General features: G+C 42.7%; 1 protein-coding gene across 4 annotated transcripts in view; it reads right to left on the reverse strand.

Annotated features, from left to right (window-relative positions):
- LOC124182162 (PDZ domain-containing protein 4) overlaps positions 1-15602 on the reverse strand; it is a 133119-nt gene that overhangs the window by 17750 nt on the left and 99767 nt on the right. The window contains exon 1 of one of the 4 annotated variants that reach the window (XM_046569056.1): positions 3367-3593. The exons of the other annotated variants lie outside the window; for them this stretch is intronic. The gene's annotated coding sequence lies outside the window, so the exon portion shown is untranslated. Of the gene's footprint in view, positions 1-3366; positions 3594-15602 lie in introns of those variants that run through there. 4 annotated transcript variants of the gene reach the window in all.

Below are 15602 nucleotides of genomic sequence, written 5' to 3' on the forward strand. Positions count from 1 at the left end.
CCGTGAAGAATTCTGCTGCAGAGAATATTGATTAGCATGACAAACCCAGTGCCGTAAGTGTTCATCGAGAGGAAACTGCAGGGTGTGGTAACAAGCCAATAATTATGTACAATACGTATACAATAACAATATATATAATGTCCGAACGATTTCGACGTGTGAATTTAAGCGTCTGCCCGTTTTTCCAGAACTCATCTGCTAGAATTGACGCTTTGCACATCTCAATAGTAACAATCTAATGGGCGAAGGGGTTTCAAGATCATTTGCCGAAGCACTAATTGCGACTCGCGTTATTCGTAACATTGCTCGTCAACTTGAATGTCGAAAACAATCGGGGTGGGTTAAAAAATCGGTGATTCTTCCTGTAGGCGTCGTCGGTTGAAGCCTGTTAATTTATACGGAGGGACCGGTTTTGAAGCTACGTTACTGTCGTCCTGGTAATTTCTCTAGAGACAAGTGGCAGGCACTTTTTTTCCACCCTCAACCCCCATTTTTTCACAAGTCGAGTTATCGATTGACTCAGACTCACCGATGGTGTAACGCAATAATGCTCAGCTCTCGCACCTCGACGTCACCCAAAGGCGCAAGAGGGTGGCTTTCAGTTTTTCCAAGATTCCAAGCCTCATGGACACGTCGAATGGTTGGAAACGATTTTAAAAAACGTCAGTCAAAAAGGCGTGCCCGGAATCGAATTCCCATCCGGGGTTTCGGGAGATTAGGAGTTCTTCCATAAATGGATGTGGCCGCAGAAGCCAAAGCTGCTGCTCCTCATCCCGGATATTTCAGAGAGAGAATAAAAGGCGTTGGAGATTCGGTCGAGAATATTCTCTTTTTATTTTTTTCATCTTCTATGAATAAAATGATGGTGAAAATAAGGATGAATAAAAATCCACGTAAAAAATTGACGTGTGAAACTGCGAAGCGAAATAATTGAATCATCCAGTTCGCACCGTGTCCGCTAGATCAAATTCTACGGCTGCTTGATCCTGGATAAAAAAGACCACTACAGTAGCGCTAGACGTCGGATCCAGCTATTAAAATAATTCGCTTGAAACCCGCGTCTGAGTTCTTCGAACTTCGCTGAGCATGAAAGCTATTGAATTTTGAACAGGCATCGCGGCGGCGAAAAAGGCCGGCGAATCCCCGAAGACGGGGGTTCGCGGATGCGTCTAACCCGTATTGTTGTCCTCGACATGCGGGATAAGTTCGATATACAATATCAGTAAGTTACGCCCGATTGCGACGCGAGCATTCGAGGATCCGGTGGTCTGAGCTTTAAAGGTAAAAAAGCAGCGATGCCACACGGTTGAAGTGAAGCGTCGTTGCAGGGTAGCTTAGGTGGTAACTTGGCGCGATATAAATCCTCGTGGAAAAGCGGGAATATAAATTCAGCGAGGATAAAATCAGAAGGAAAAATTTCTGGCTAAAGTTCGCCATCCCACCGCTGACACCAATTCCTTGGCTACGTTGAGTTGAATTTTTCGCACCAGAGTGCCACTAGTCTTGTTCTTTTCGTTATTTTTATTTTTTTTCGTCTCCTTTATCGTTTTACGTGGACGTCGGTGGTACTCCGTTCCCGTATATGCTTGCTCCACGTCTGCATAGCATATTCGGGCGATAATAATGGTCGTAAATCAAGGCGCCTGCTGGTCGTAAAATAAGAAGAGTTTGAGCCGAGGTACGATCGCGGGAAACGGTCATCGAACGATACTGTAGTTCGGGAATGAGGAATCCCCGATGGAAAGGCCCGAGGAAAAGTGGCAGCCGGGGTTCGTGATCGAACGATTCATCCCTTTTCACGGTTCCCGGCTTGCCGGGGGATTCTTTTCGAGCGAATGACGTGGTTATAGCGATAACCACTCACTGCCACACCCCCCCGCTGCCACTCGTGGTAGACATTCATGGCATACGATATTCGAGGGGATTCCAGGAAAAGAGCTGGTGGAAATAAAATAAGGAATCCGAGGACCGAAGACTGGGCTCAGCTGCATATCTCCGTACTTCGTCGATGTCTAGGTTTATATCGAATTTTATTACTATCTTCTTTCCTTATTCTTCATCAAGAATACGTCCGCCGTAGAAAAGAATTTTCCCTAGCTCTTGACACGTGCGAGTTGTATGGGCGGGTATTTTATTCGTTCGTATAGTTTGCTGTGCGGATAGAGAGAGAGAGAGAGAAAGAGAAAAGCGTTTATTGAAAAATGTCTCGGAGTAATATGTCCCCTAAGGACAACACAAATGCACTAACCATGTACAGCTTTCGGTGAAAGAAGAAAAATAAATAAAATGAAATAAAAATAAAATAAACTAAAGTAAAATAAAATAAAAATAAAAATAAAAAATAAACATATAACAATATATAAAAAATATTTAAATTAAATCTGCGCTTATTAAATGGAATACGCTAATCAGAGGAACCTTACCAAAACTAGTCAGCTAGAAGCTAATCCTACAAAGCATATATATATGTATGAGTTATGCATTAAGTATCAACATATTAAATTAAATTAGGCAAAGGTGGTATCAGTTAGCAATTAAACAGTTTTGCTGGCCAAATATTCCCTAAGTTTTAGCCTAAAGACATTTACGGGAGAGAGAGAAAGAGAGAAAGAGAGAGAGAGAGAGGATGACGAGGTACTAGCTAATATTGAAAGAGATTAAAGTAAGCAGTCCTCGGAGACAAGGATTCCGATTCTGGAACATTTTCCGGTTTTCTTCGTTTTTCTCCTCAATTCTCTTCTCCCGATACCATTTTGCTCCTTTTTTTAATTTCGAAGAACCGAGGAGGAGCAGCCTGAGATATGCAAAACGTGACTCGATTCGGCAATAACTACTTCGTTCCGTGGCACCGAGCCAAAGCTCCGCGGCGTTATATTGCGATGTCCTAAACTGCATTTAAATGAAAGTTGTAAAATTTGAATAAAACTGCAGACTGCAGGCAACGGGACAACTTCGAACTGAAACGCCAGCGGATAACGAAGGGGGGGGGGGGGGCTTAGTTCTACGAGCCATGTTCAAAAAATACCAAGAAAGAACGGAAAGAGTAGTGAAAAGAAGAGAAAACTAAAAAATGACAGCTCACCTTGTCAAGGAACTAAGAAAAGGAACCGTTGGGTAGGTGCTTCCTACTTTGCGAAGGTTGATATTACGCGACCTCCACTCTGACGGACCTTTTCCCCAAATTGCCAATCTTCCAACTTCGCAGATTCTACATGCTAAACTCATTTCTCGCCACGAGTAAGGAATTAACCTCGTCTCTGAGTGCGCGGACTACGACGTCAGAAACGCTGAAGATTAATCCCTCCGGAAACGTGAAAAGAACTGTGTGTGTGCGTGTGTGTGTGTGTGTGTGTGGAAAGTACCAACCTCTATATCTGCAGCCCGATAAATTTACTCCGAAAAAATGCGTGCCCGTGTCGTAGCGGACACTGTCTTTGAAGAAAAGTGAATAAAATTCCAGGGCCATTTTGGTCTTCCCTCGTCTCTTCTTCTTCCTTCCCTCCTCGGTTTTATCTTCGTTTTTTTTTTTTCTTCTTACTCGGGCACCAGTCTCCGCATCACGCAAACAATTTACACGTCAGGATTCTGGATGTCGTCCATCCATCAGGACGGAACCCCGTAATTGAGGTTTTCCTCTTTCCTGCAGGCATCTGCGGATGTATGTAACTACGTGCCGCGGGGATGCAGAGTAAAAAAAAGATGCATTCAATACCGGAAATCGATGTTATATCGCTTCGGTTCGGATCACGCTCGCCCCTCAGAAATACCGCTAAAATATGTTAAGCATTGTCAGGGGCGCTGAGAGGATCCGCCGGCGGGGTTAGTCCCGAGGATATCCTTCACCCCCAGACCCTTTATTCCGCGAGGCTCGTACACGCTGCACCTTCGGACGATTTTGCACCCGCTGACGCTAGACGACATATTATTTTACGCTGGGACGGACATTTCCGGGGATTATATGAGACTGCAGGGATATATCACGGATATACGTATTACATATATACACCTCGACGGTGGTCCGAGTCCTTCTGCAGGGTTTTCGAGTAGGTATGAGGAAACGGCCAGGGGAGGATTATGCCGGACAAGTGGTCTGCTGCTAACTCACTCTTTAGGCCTCACTCACTCCTCCCGAGGGGTCCACCAGGCCTACAGGACGATTCAACAGTCTCCCTTTCTATTACGCTGCATTGCTTGTTCATTTTGCATCAATGCAAACCGTGAACAATACACGATACATGTTTAGAGGAAAGTCAGGTCAAGAAATCTTGATTTTCTTTTTCACTGATCTAGATTTTATGGTTATTACTCCTTTAAAGAAACAGCTATTTTGTTGTGTACGTTAGTCGATTCAAATGTAAGATGTATTCTATAAAAATTTAACAAACTTTCGAGGACCGGGAAAACAGTTTTTATACCAGAAATTGTTTACAAGAGGTTCATTTATTCAGGTAAGAGAATTCGAACACCGACATTTTCGAAACTGTCATTTTCTACATACTTGGACCCAGAGAAATGTTTGGCAGGCGGTTTTAGCAGAAGTTTTTCCTTCAACCGGAGTGGTTGTCAGACTCGAAGGGTTAAATAGGGTGGCTGCTCAAATCGGATTAGAAAATCCCTGACTTTACCCTGTCTCTCCGACCGTAATCAGGTTTGTTCCCTGAGCATTTGATTCGACACATCGTGCCTGCAATATTTTTTCTACATTTTTGAAAAAGGACAAAATCCTTTGAGATTTTCCTGTTTTTTCAGACAGTTCATCTGCATCCAGTTAAAGCGCCGCTGATGAAGTAGATAGAAAATCTAGAGATCGATTTAAGGTCTACCAATGAATCTCACCGATATAATAAGACGAAATAAAGAAGACGAGTGTTGATGATGAAACGCCTTGTAGTCGGCTTTCAATTTGTGCCATAAGCGCGAAGCACCGTCCTTTTCACCCCGAAACTAAACCAAAGCGATTTCGGACTTCGCGTATCCTCGTACATCCTGATAATCCGTTATTACCATAGCAGAGTTGGTGCCCCGGATCGTTGGGGTTACGCGCTGGTCATTCGCAGAGGGTGCAAAGTAAGGGGTGGGGGGCGAAGAAACGTTGGTTGCAGGAAGCGGACTCTAAAGAGCCGTGCAGACCGCGTCGCCACTCTCTCATATATCCGCGTTTTGCGTGGCTGAACAAAGAATCGCCTTCCTCCTCTTCCCATCATCCCTCGAGCCGCAGCCTCTCGGTCAAGCCCACTTTGCTCGATTTGTTCCCCTTTGCTACATCTCGTTTCACTCCGATTGACATCAGCAGTGTTGCAGGTCTCGGTTGGCTGGGTGTGCAATCAGAGCGGGCGAGGACGCGTGCATCGGTGAGTATAAAAGAAAGAAAGAAAATAATTAAATAAGCGACGCTTCTGTTCTCTCTACTGGGAGCACTAACTGCTGTACAACTAACCGTGACAAAGCATACTCGTCGTCGCGTGAAGTCCGATATGTGTATACGGAATTAAGGACATTCTTAAATCGCGCGTTTTACTTGAATGGAAACGAACCGGCGATACGAGGACGTGCGTGGATTACATGCCTGAGCAGTCCATAAATTAGGGTGAAAAAACACATCCTCGATGTGTGTTGATTCATTTCCCTCTGCATTGCAGTATGCTCAAACGCTGAAATTATATCTCATTATATACGGTTTCGAGACGTTTTTGACACCACGGTTGAGATGTACTGGCGCCCCCTTAACACGGTTGTAAAATCCTCCAAGCTCCCTTTCCGTACGGGATGATAATTTAATGGCGAGTAAGTGAGTTCATCTTGCGATCTGTTTTCTTCATTCCTTTTTCTTATACTATTTCCGCGCGGACGACAATTTCCACGACGATATATTTCGGCCCGCGTGCAGTTATGTTGGATAATATACGGTCCCCGCAGTCCCGGCTGGGACGATGGAAATAAACACATTGAGACCATAGGTTATATCTAAATGCTGCACATGCAGGCCGATTGTACGTACAGGCATCCTTGTCCATCCACCACAGTCGTCGGCGATGCACACGTGCGAGTTGCTCCGATCGCACCAACAAAACTCCGGTTTGTTTTTCCCGTTCTCCCCCCGTCGCTCAGACCGCATGCTGCTACTGCTGGTGCTGTGCATGCATGCATGCATCCACTGGACAGTGAAGGATTTATCGCACTCTTCGTTTTTCCAAAGAAGCCGTTCGTTTTTACGCGGCTACTCAACGCGCGCAAAGAATGCGCCACTGTTGCACCGAAACTTAAACGCGTACCGTGCCATATGTAGGATTGCAGGGTAGATCCAACATTTGCGGTCACCTTCGTAAAACTCATCGTCAGCAGTAATCGGTAATTTAAACTTGGATCACTTCGACAACACGATTCGTGACCAAAGTACAGAATTTCTCAATACTTGCTACACTGTATCAATTGTACAACATGTAGGATTACAGGGTAGATCCATCATTTGTGCTGACCTTCATTAGACTTATCGTCAGCAGAATTCGGTAATTTAATCATGGATCTCTTCGACAACACAATTCGTGAACAAATTACAGAACTTCTCAGTACATGGTACACTATATTCTTTCGAAGTTAGTGGTAAGTTAAAAGCACCTCTATCTGAAGCATTTGTGGCCATAATCTTAGTTCGTACGTAATGGTACCAAGGTGACTAGAAGCGGTACATCTATAGATGTATTGTATAATCCGCAAGGCAGTTGATTGCTTCGCCGTCCTCGAGAGAAGAATCTATTCACTTTTCTTACCCACCCCTCAACTGCACCAGGAGCAGGGTGGCTTTGACGAGGAGCAGAAGCTCGGGATCAAAATTAGAATTACACTTCGAGGTCTTCTCACGGAAGTCCTTCGAAGAACCAGCTTCGTGCTTTCCTCAAGAGGTTCAGCAGGAGCAGAAGAACCGGGGATTAGAGGCATTAGGGGCGAGTCTAAGGAATAATTCGGGGCCGGACGGAGGGTGTAAAGTTAATCCAAGGCCGCAGGGTCTTCTGCCCCCAATAATCCTTGGCGAACGTTAATGTCCTCGATCAAGGAGGTCGTCCTTCGGCTGAAACGTGTGTGTAACCGAAACCCTTCGCAAGACGTTGGAGTCCTTTTTGCAGGACGCGGAGCGTCAAGGATCAGGGGCTTGGTACTTGCATGGGACTTTAAGGCGAGGAGTGGCTGAGCGCTACTGGAGTCCTGCCAACCGGTCGATAAATTAATTCGTTCCCGTAGGCTGCGGCAGCCTTGCGAGTTTTAACATCCGGTAGGGAAGGTTAAGACATAGAAGCGGTACGCTCATCCCCCACAGATTCATGGATCCTCGTTCTCCGTCGTCACCCACACAGCTCGAATATCACTCTGCGCTGCTTTTGTTTCGCCAAACTACATTCAAACCCTTCTGCCTTCCACGGTCCTCTTACGACTGGCTTTTTTCAATTGAACGAAATTTCTACGCTTAATTGCATCGCTGGAACCCTTCGCCGTTAGGTGGTAAATCGTTTTGCCGCTGGGTTTCATTTGGTTAGCGTGACCGTTTTTTGAGAACGTCTGAGTTTCGGACTTGAACTTTTTAAACTGTCATTCGGCAAAATTGGATGAGCTTAAGATTCTTTGTCGTCTGCAAAAATAAAATACTCGTGCTATAGGTAGTAGGTTGTGATCAGTTTAGAATCTTGAGAATAAATGAGACCGGTCTGAATCAAAAGTTAGGAAGAGAAACATAACCATTAAAAAGATCTTCATCAATTTTATTCATGCCATTGCAATGACAGTGAAGAAGAATGGAACGACATTCTTGCTATCTAATAAAAATGAATTCTAACGAACACAAAGTGACGTTTGAAATGATCAAACTTTGGTCATTTCGATCCATGATCCGTCTATCACGTAGCAGTGATGAGGTTTTATTCTCATTCACTGTCATTGGTGCAAATAACACATCGCTGGACATTTTTTGACCGCCTAATTTCTCCATTCATCCTTTGAGCACAAGCCATTACAATGATTTTTATAAATTTTGGTATAGCTATGACTGCTCGAAAAATTAGTGTGACATGTGTAAAAATCATCATCACCCACGGACGATTCTGAATGTGTCGTAAAAATCTCTGTCGTATAATAAATTTTAACGGAAATCCTGCCTCTGCTAGGGCGGATACAGTTTTCCCCAAGTTCTCTTAACGCATACATTTAGAAAAGTATCTTGAATAGAGTAAACCGTTATACGTATGTATATAATAGCAACGATCCGCGCGGTTTGAGTCTTGTTCGCTTCTTCACACTGTTGAAAACGATATGTGGTATGTATGCGTCCGTCCGGGCCGCAACTATTCAACGAGACGGACAGATTAGTGGTCGCGTGTTTCAACTGGGAATCCGTCCGTCCGTTTCCCGTCGTCCCGTCGTCCCGACGCGCCCTAGCAACCGCAACAAACTTTTTACCGAGGCACCACGTGCGGGGCATCCATGCCCACACATATACATAGATACACACATATAGATATATACCTAATACATACCGACAAGAGATTTACGAATCCTCCGAGAAGGAAACGGTCGACCGAGCGTGTTTTCAGTACCTACATAGCTAGGTGGCGCAAAACAGATGCGGAACGAAAAGCGTTTTTGGATAGGTTCCATGCCTTCCTTCATCACTCGCACGATCAGTAGTGCCGTCTGCAGGACGTCCAGACCATTGCAATTATCACTTTGCAACGCAGCGCCTGGTGCAAAGACATCAAACTAACCTTGAAATCAGGCTGACAGCTGATCGTTGGTCGTGTTTTTCTCTCGCCTGTGGTTCGTTGAACGATTGTATACAATAGGTTAAGTTTCATTAATTTATGTAACAATGGTAATTGAACGGTGTAAAATCACGATTTGCGTCAAAAAGATGAAATTGAAAACTTAGGATATGTGCCGACAAAATAGCGCCGAAAACTAAGCTATGATGTCACGAGGACGTTTCGCAGCAATCAAAGCGACAGGAATAAGGAGTCGCAGTCTGATTCCGAGATGAATGCAGGTATTGCTCAGCGAAGTATATTCTCTTACGGAAGGAGAGAAACAGAGTGAAAAAAAAAAGAACAATCAAGTAAGAAAAACAGTTCGATGCTTTGCCGAATGAGCAAGGGATTTGGAAAGGTGCGGGAAACGCGATGACGTGGATGCAGTGTAACAAGAAGACTGGCGACGAAAAGGGGCTGGGGGGGGGGGAGAAGATGACAATGCGGAAAGGATATGAAATGCGCGCGATGTCTATCTGTGTTATGTGTGTAAGTCTATGGTTATGTGCCTCCGATACGTCACTTGGATTTTTCAATCAATTCCTGCGGCGCCGCGTGTCGTTTGTCATTTCGATATAAGGTGGCGGGACTTTCAAGATGCAAGAGAGAATTTTCACCGAAGCCTCTCGTCGTAGGTACGCCGCGAAAATCCGCTCGCGGGTATTCAGAATGGCGTGGCTTTCCGTCACCCGTGTACAAAGCAATCTTGCGGTATTAATAGCAGCCTGCACAGTTCGAGATGAGAGTGGCAGGACTGCGTGGAAATATCGGGAGTACCGTCAGCGTGCAAGCGTATAATGTTCGGCTAAGGCCAAGTGCGTAATAACCGACGTTAATGAGCCGCGCCTAACGATGATTGTGACTAACGCCGCGTAATATCGAACCTTGAGAAATCCCGACCTTTTTGCGCGTTTTTTTTTTTTTGACACTACCTCTTTCCACCGATTCCACCAACCGTACTTCAGATCTGAAACGAAAATACGAAATCTGCACGAAGGTGTAGAATAAAAACAAGAACAAAGGGTCGAGGTCTCAAGGTTCTGCGAAATTAAATCATTAGGGGTGTTTCTTCGATGGTTTATAAGGGTGATTATTATAGGATGAAAATAAAGACTTTTTTTCTCGTGTTACGCAAATTTCGTAAGGTTTTGAAAAATTCATGGTTCATGTTCGCTGTTCAAAGACAAAAAACCACATTTTTTATCATTAGCTTATCGACCCGTGTCCATTGACCGCGAAATTAATTGCGTAAAGTGTGGTTTTTGATGTTTCAACAGGGAAAGTCAACCGTGAACTTTTGAAAACCTCCGGAATTTATTATATAGCTCGAAAAAAAAAAAAAACTAATAGATACTTGTATCGTGTAGTGATCAGTTTCTTCAACATGTTGCTTCCTTTATCCTGCATTTAACCCCTTTCAGGCTCTCATATGTACACGTTTTTAAGGAATGTTTTACTAATAATGCGGCCTGTCTTAAACAGACGGAGAAATTTTCAACCGTTCCTGCACAGCAAGTAAAGTCTTAACTGCTTCAAAAAACTTCGAATGGGACATAACTCCACATTAAAATCACCACATTAAGGTGAAGTAAAAAGTAACTCAGCCATCGTCTGCAGCCCATTGAATGTGCAGTTTCACTAGGTGAACCACCTTCCAAGAATTCATATAACTTCCGTTACCGCGTATTGGCAAAACCTTCGTTATTTTAAGAAAAAAAAAAAAATAACAAATTTCCAGATGTGTCTCAGAGTCCGACCGTACGTTCGTTGTAACGAACGAAAGACGAGAACACTTCTCTACCAATTACACGGCTCGTTCTGCAATTACCCCCAGCGGGAAATTCAATCAGCGTTGAATTTTCACGCCTGATGTAATTGCGCCGTCCTCCTCCTAGACTCGTCAATGTTGGCTAATGATCACTGCATTGGATTCAACCGGGCGGAATGACCTCTATTAACCCAATTAAATCCGGTTCAAGAAGGTCCATATTGTTCTCCTCGATTCTTTCAAGAGGGTGCTCATGGCCTGGTCATGGGAGTGATTGAAAAACCGGGCAAGAGGGACAAAGAATTCATTCTCAGCGCTAATTAGCCCAAAGCGTGATTAATTTGAGGTAAAAAAGACCAAACAAAATTAAATTAAATTCAAAAATTCCTATTTTCAAAACGATTTCACCTGCGGAGACTTACATGACACGTGTGAACATCATACGCGTTTGCCTGAGAGACGTGCGCCCTTTGACACGAAGTCGTTATGGGGGATATATTATACAGTATTACGGTTACCTTTCCACCTTTAAGGGTTTCCCGCGAATTGCTGATGCGCGGGTGTATAAAGGTAAGCCGACGAATTTATTAAGCCGGAAGCGAAAAGGGAAAAGAGGTTCGAGTCCCTCGGTGGTGACGACACTCGGCGTTGGTGGTCGCGACTCTTGCCGGGGCTTCGGGGGGAGTTTGAGGGAAGAAAATTTCTCACTAATAGGGTTGTTAGCGGCACTTCGCATAAATATTCTTATTTACCAAGCGGGCGTTAGCTCTCTCTCTCTCTCTCTCTCTTACTCCTCCGTCTTCTTCTTCTACTTCTTCTTCTCTCACGTTAATACATAGAGAGAGAGATAGAGAGCGATCGAATTAATTACAGAGTCGTAATTAGATGAGTATCAAAGTAATTACACATACCTATATACACACCATATATGTATATATATGGAGAATTTCACGTGTACCCAACCAACGTCTAACCTTCATCATTTTTGATTTAGTTCAAAATTTTTTTTGTCTTTGTTCCCATTTGGAACCAGTACCGTGAATTTTTTCAGATTTTCGTTCAAATAATTAATTATTTATAAATATTAACAGTGATTTTGAAAAAAATCAGGTTTAAAATTCTCAAAAACTGTTTTTTTTTTCCAAGCATTGCAAGAGCACGCCCATAATGGGCCATTTTGATTAATTTTGTTTTACTATTTTTAATTTCTTTGATCAAGTATGGATCAAAACATGGTTTAAACGGTCCGACAATTTCCAGCTTAGAAATGTTCTTTCTAAGTGAAAAACCGAACTTTGGAGAATTTTTGGGAATTTTCAGATCGTTTAAAAAATGTTTCAATTGATCAAAAAAATTAAAGGGTGCAAAAATAAAAACAAAAACAAAATAAGCCCATTGTGGGCCTAGTGTTGAAATATTTGTGTAAGAAAATACTGTTTTTGAGAATTTCAAAAAACGGTCCTTTTCAAAATCATTCTCAATATTTATAAACAATTAACCGGCGAAGTAAAAGATCTGAAAAAATTCAGGGTACTGTTTTACAGTCGGGACATTTACAAAAAAAAAAAATGTTGAACAAAATTAAAAATGTTCAGGGTCAAACGTTGGTTGATTTCGCATGGAATTCCCCATATATGTATATTATACATTATACACCCGCCACAAAATCTTCACCAAATTTTCCCATACCCATTGCACGCATAGTGAAACGAGAGATCACGTGATGTGTTCAAGAAATATTGATAATTTTCTGGCAATGAGATAAGAAAAAAAAATATTTCATCATATGCATACAATTTTCAAGCAACGTAAGAAATATAGGATCGAATACGGTACATTTGTTTCGCGTTAAGGCAAATCATTAGCGGCGTCGGAGAGGGTCGTGGGCTTGTTCACGTTGAGGGACTCCCACGGTTGGAAGGAAGGACCCTACTTTACTGTGTGGGGACGGAAAAATTACCCCCACCATACCTCGACTCTACATATTCACACACACACACACACATATATATATATGTATATATATATATATATATATATATAGATGCCACCAGTGTAATCCGAGCGAAAAGATTAACCACGGGGTTTAGCGTGTGTATGTATATGTTTACATATGTATGTATAACGTAAGTATTCACGCAAAATGCGACCACTGCGACCAACGTATCAACACTGAAAGGAATTATGCAAAAGCGCCGAGTTAGTTATCAAACGAGGGCAGGATTTAATCCCGTGAAATTATACTCCGGTGTGTCGTGGATCACACAGTATTCTTTTTTACCTTCAGAAATAAGAGGCACAAACATAACGCGGAAGAGGTTCGAGGTGAGATATCACGAGTTGTAGAATCTGGTAAGAAAACCGAAGTAACCGAGGAAGTAACGGTTACAAGGGTTACAAGTCAAGTTCATAGTAAACAAAAACTGAAAAAAAAAACAGATATTTTAACGTCGGAATCAAATATGTAAAATCAATATCTATTAATTGGAGATCTATGATCGACATGGATATACGCGGTTCTCATCTTTCATAAATTGAATTTGTAACTTTGGTTGAATATTTATTTTTCTCCATCGACACTTTTTTCAACGCAACTGTCAGCGGTTCAATTATCTATCCATGATTAATTTTCAACCCGTGGCTTTCTTCGATGCGAGTCTCTATGGAAATGTGAGAGGTTCTTTTTTCTTCTTCATGCTGCAGTGTGTATCTGAATCAGCATTCATTGCCTGATCTTTCCTACACCGACGACGCGACGCTCATTGATGAAATCTTATTTGATCAAAGCTGTACGAATGCATGGGGTTGAAATCGCGAAAGAAGCTTCAGCGCTTTTTATCACAGCACAGGCAGATGAAACATTGAAAGGAAAATCCTTCGATTCAACCGGGATAACGGGAGTCGCAACAAGATGAATTTCGTGCGTTTCCAACCAGCGGCCGAAACGCAGCAGGACTTAAAGAGGATGATATAGTCACTATTTACCGACCGAGTAAAATTTTGCTTATTCTGATCTACTGCTCACTCTTGCGCCTCACTCACACAAAACAAAACGAAACGAACAAAAAAAAATATAAAAAAAACGCTAAATTGCGCCATTCTGCATGCAATCTCTGATACATTAACAATCAAATTAAATATTCGTTTTACGCAATAATATTCTTATAATTGAATTACCACTTATAGTATGGGAATATTTTTACTCTCGTTACTGTTGCACGAAATAAAAGAGTTAGAAATTTTTACTCGATATTGGTTTCATGAGCGACATTTTACTCGGTCGGTAAAGACGGATTATAGAATCCTCTGGACTGAAGTGAAAGATGGAAGATGGTTCGAAATATATGTAAAAAAAAATAAAAATAGAAAGAAAGGAATGTGCAGGAACGCTGGATTCGCGAATCAGCCGCAACGGCCGTTTTCGCCGGATTTATCTGGCTAATAACGTTCCGCACCCGGACAATAATAGGATATAATCCACTTCTCGGGGAAACCAGTAGCTCCGGTCTTTCTTTGACGTTGGGAATAAGGAATCGAACCGTCGGCTAGACCGGCGGCGCACGTAAGACGGACACGCACCTCCTCCTCCTCCCCGGCCGCAAGTAATCCCTTCTGATTGACTTAAGGATTTCCCCTAAGGAGAGCTCCCGAGGGACCCTCTAGCAACTGCTCTCGCCCTGCTTTTCCCGGTTAGTTCTCCTGCCGTCTGTCCTCTCCTCTCGACTCCGTTTTATCCCTCGAAAAAGAAGAAGAAGAAGAAGAAGAAGAAGATGAAGAATAAGAAGAAGGAGAAGAAGAATCAGAAGGGAGTAAGAGAGCGGAGGCAGGATTCGGCGCCGGGGTACCAGGACGAAAGAAAGGCGATGACGTTTTAATGAACAGCCTTCGAGAACAGCGCGTTGCGTCGGAGACGAAGTAAGGAGGGTTGATGTCGTTGACGTCGTCGACGTCGAAGCACCTACCGTACGGTATAAGTGTACATTTTCCTTTTAATAGACTTTTTGTCTGCCGGTATAACCGGTGCAGGAATGATTGTTTCCGTACCTTGTTACCACCGGGAGTTAAAACCATGACCGTTTTGTGTCCGAGGCATTTGTATAATGTGCATGGAAAAACGGGGAGGGGAAAATGGCGTATAGAAAGTTGTTGGCCCCTCCGCCTCCGGGGCTTGCAGACCCTCCTGTCCGACGCCTGTTCTGCGATGCCTAGATTAGACCTGACTCACTTTTCTCCCGCCCCTGCCACCTAACGCCTCACAAAATGCAGGAACAATTACTTCACCCTGCGGTCACAAAACTCTCTCGTCGTACCTTGATTATACGTGTGTCAATTTCACACGTTCTCCTTCCATTTTTTTTTATTCTTCTTTCTCTCTGTCATTTTTCTATTCTGGTTATTCGCAAACTTGTACTTTGGTATGTCAAGTCGTTGGTTTTGGTCAAAGCCGAGGAAAAAATTTTACAAATTTTCAACTCAGTATATAATTCATGATAGACTGTTTGAAATTAATCTTTTTTTCTTTTTTAATAAGGGGGATGTAACACTTGAAACAAAAATTTTTTTCAATTTTATTTCAAATCTAAGAGGTGCCACACAGCTTTTGCGACTTCCTTCCGTTTGAAAAACGTTTAAAAAGTCATGTTTCTTCCGGTCTTTTCGCGGAATTTTTCAGCCTCTTAGACTTGGGCAAAAAATCAGCAAAAATTGGCATTCAGACATTACCCAAGCAAAAAGGAAAGAAGAAAAAGAATGACTTATCGTCTAATATACAATAACAGTTCTCTTTATATCCCGTTCGTGTAATAGGAAAGATAAATAGTACTTTTTTCTCATGGTTTAGCCATATCATCCGTAGGTGTATTGGAAAATGAAAAGGTCTCTTTATTTTCGTAACGACGATCAATGAGATGAGGTAGAAAAAAAAAAAAATGAAAACGTTCCCATAACTTTGATCCAATCAGTGTTGGGCTGTATTGTCAAAAGGATGAAAAGGCGAGCTAAACAAACGAAAAAAAAAAAAAAAACTGAGGAGGAAAAATGTATGA

This window comes from Neodiprion fabricii, chromosome 5 (genome assembly GCF_021155785.1).
Source record: "Neodiprion fabricii isolate iyNeoFabr1 chromosome 5, iyNeoFabr1.1, whole genome shotgun sequence".
NCBI classification, from domain to species: domain Eukaryota; kingdom Metazoa; phylum Arthropoda; class Insecta; order Hymenoptera; family Diprionidae; genus Neodiprion; species Neodiprion fabricii.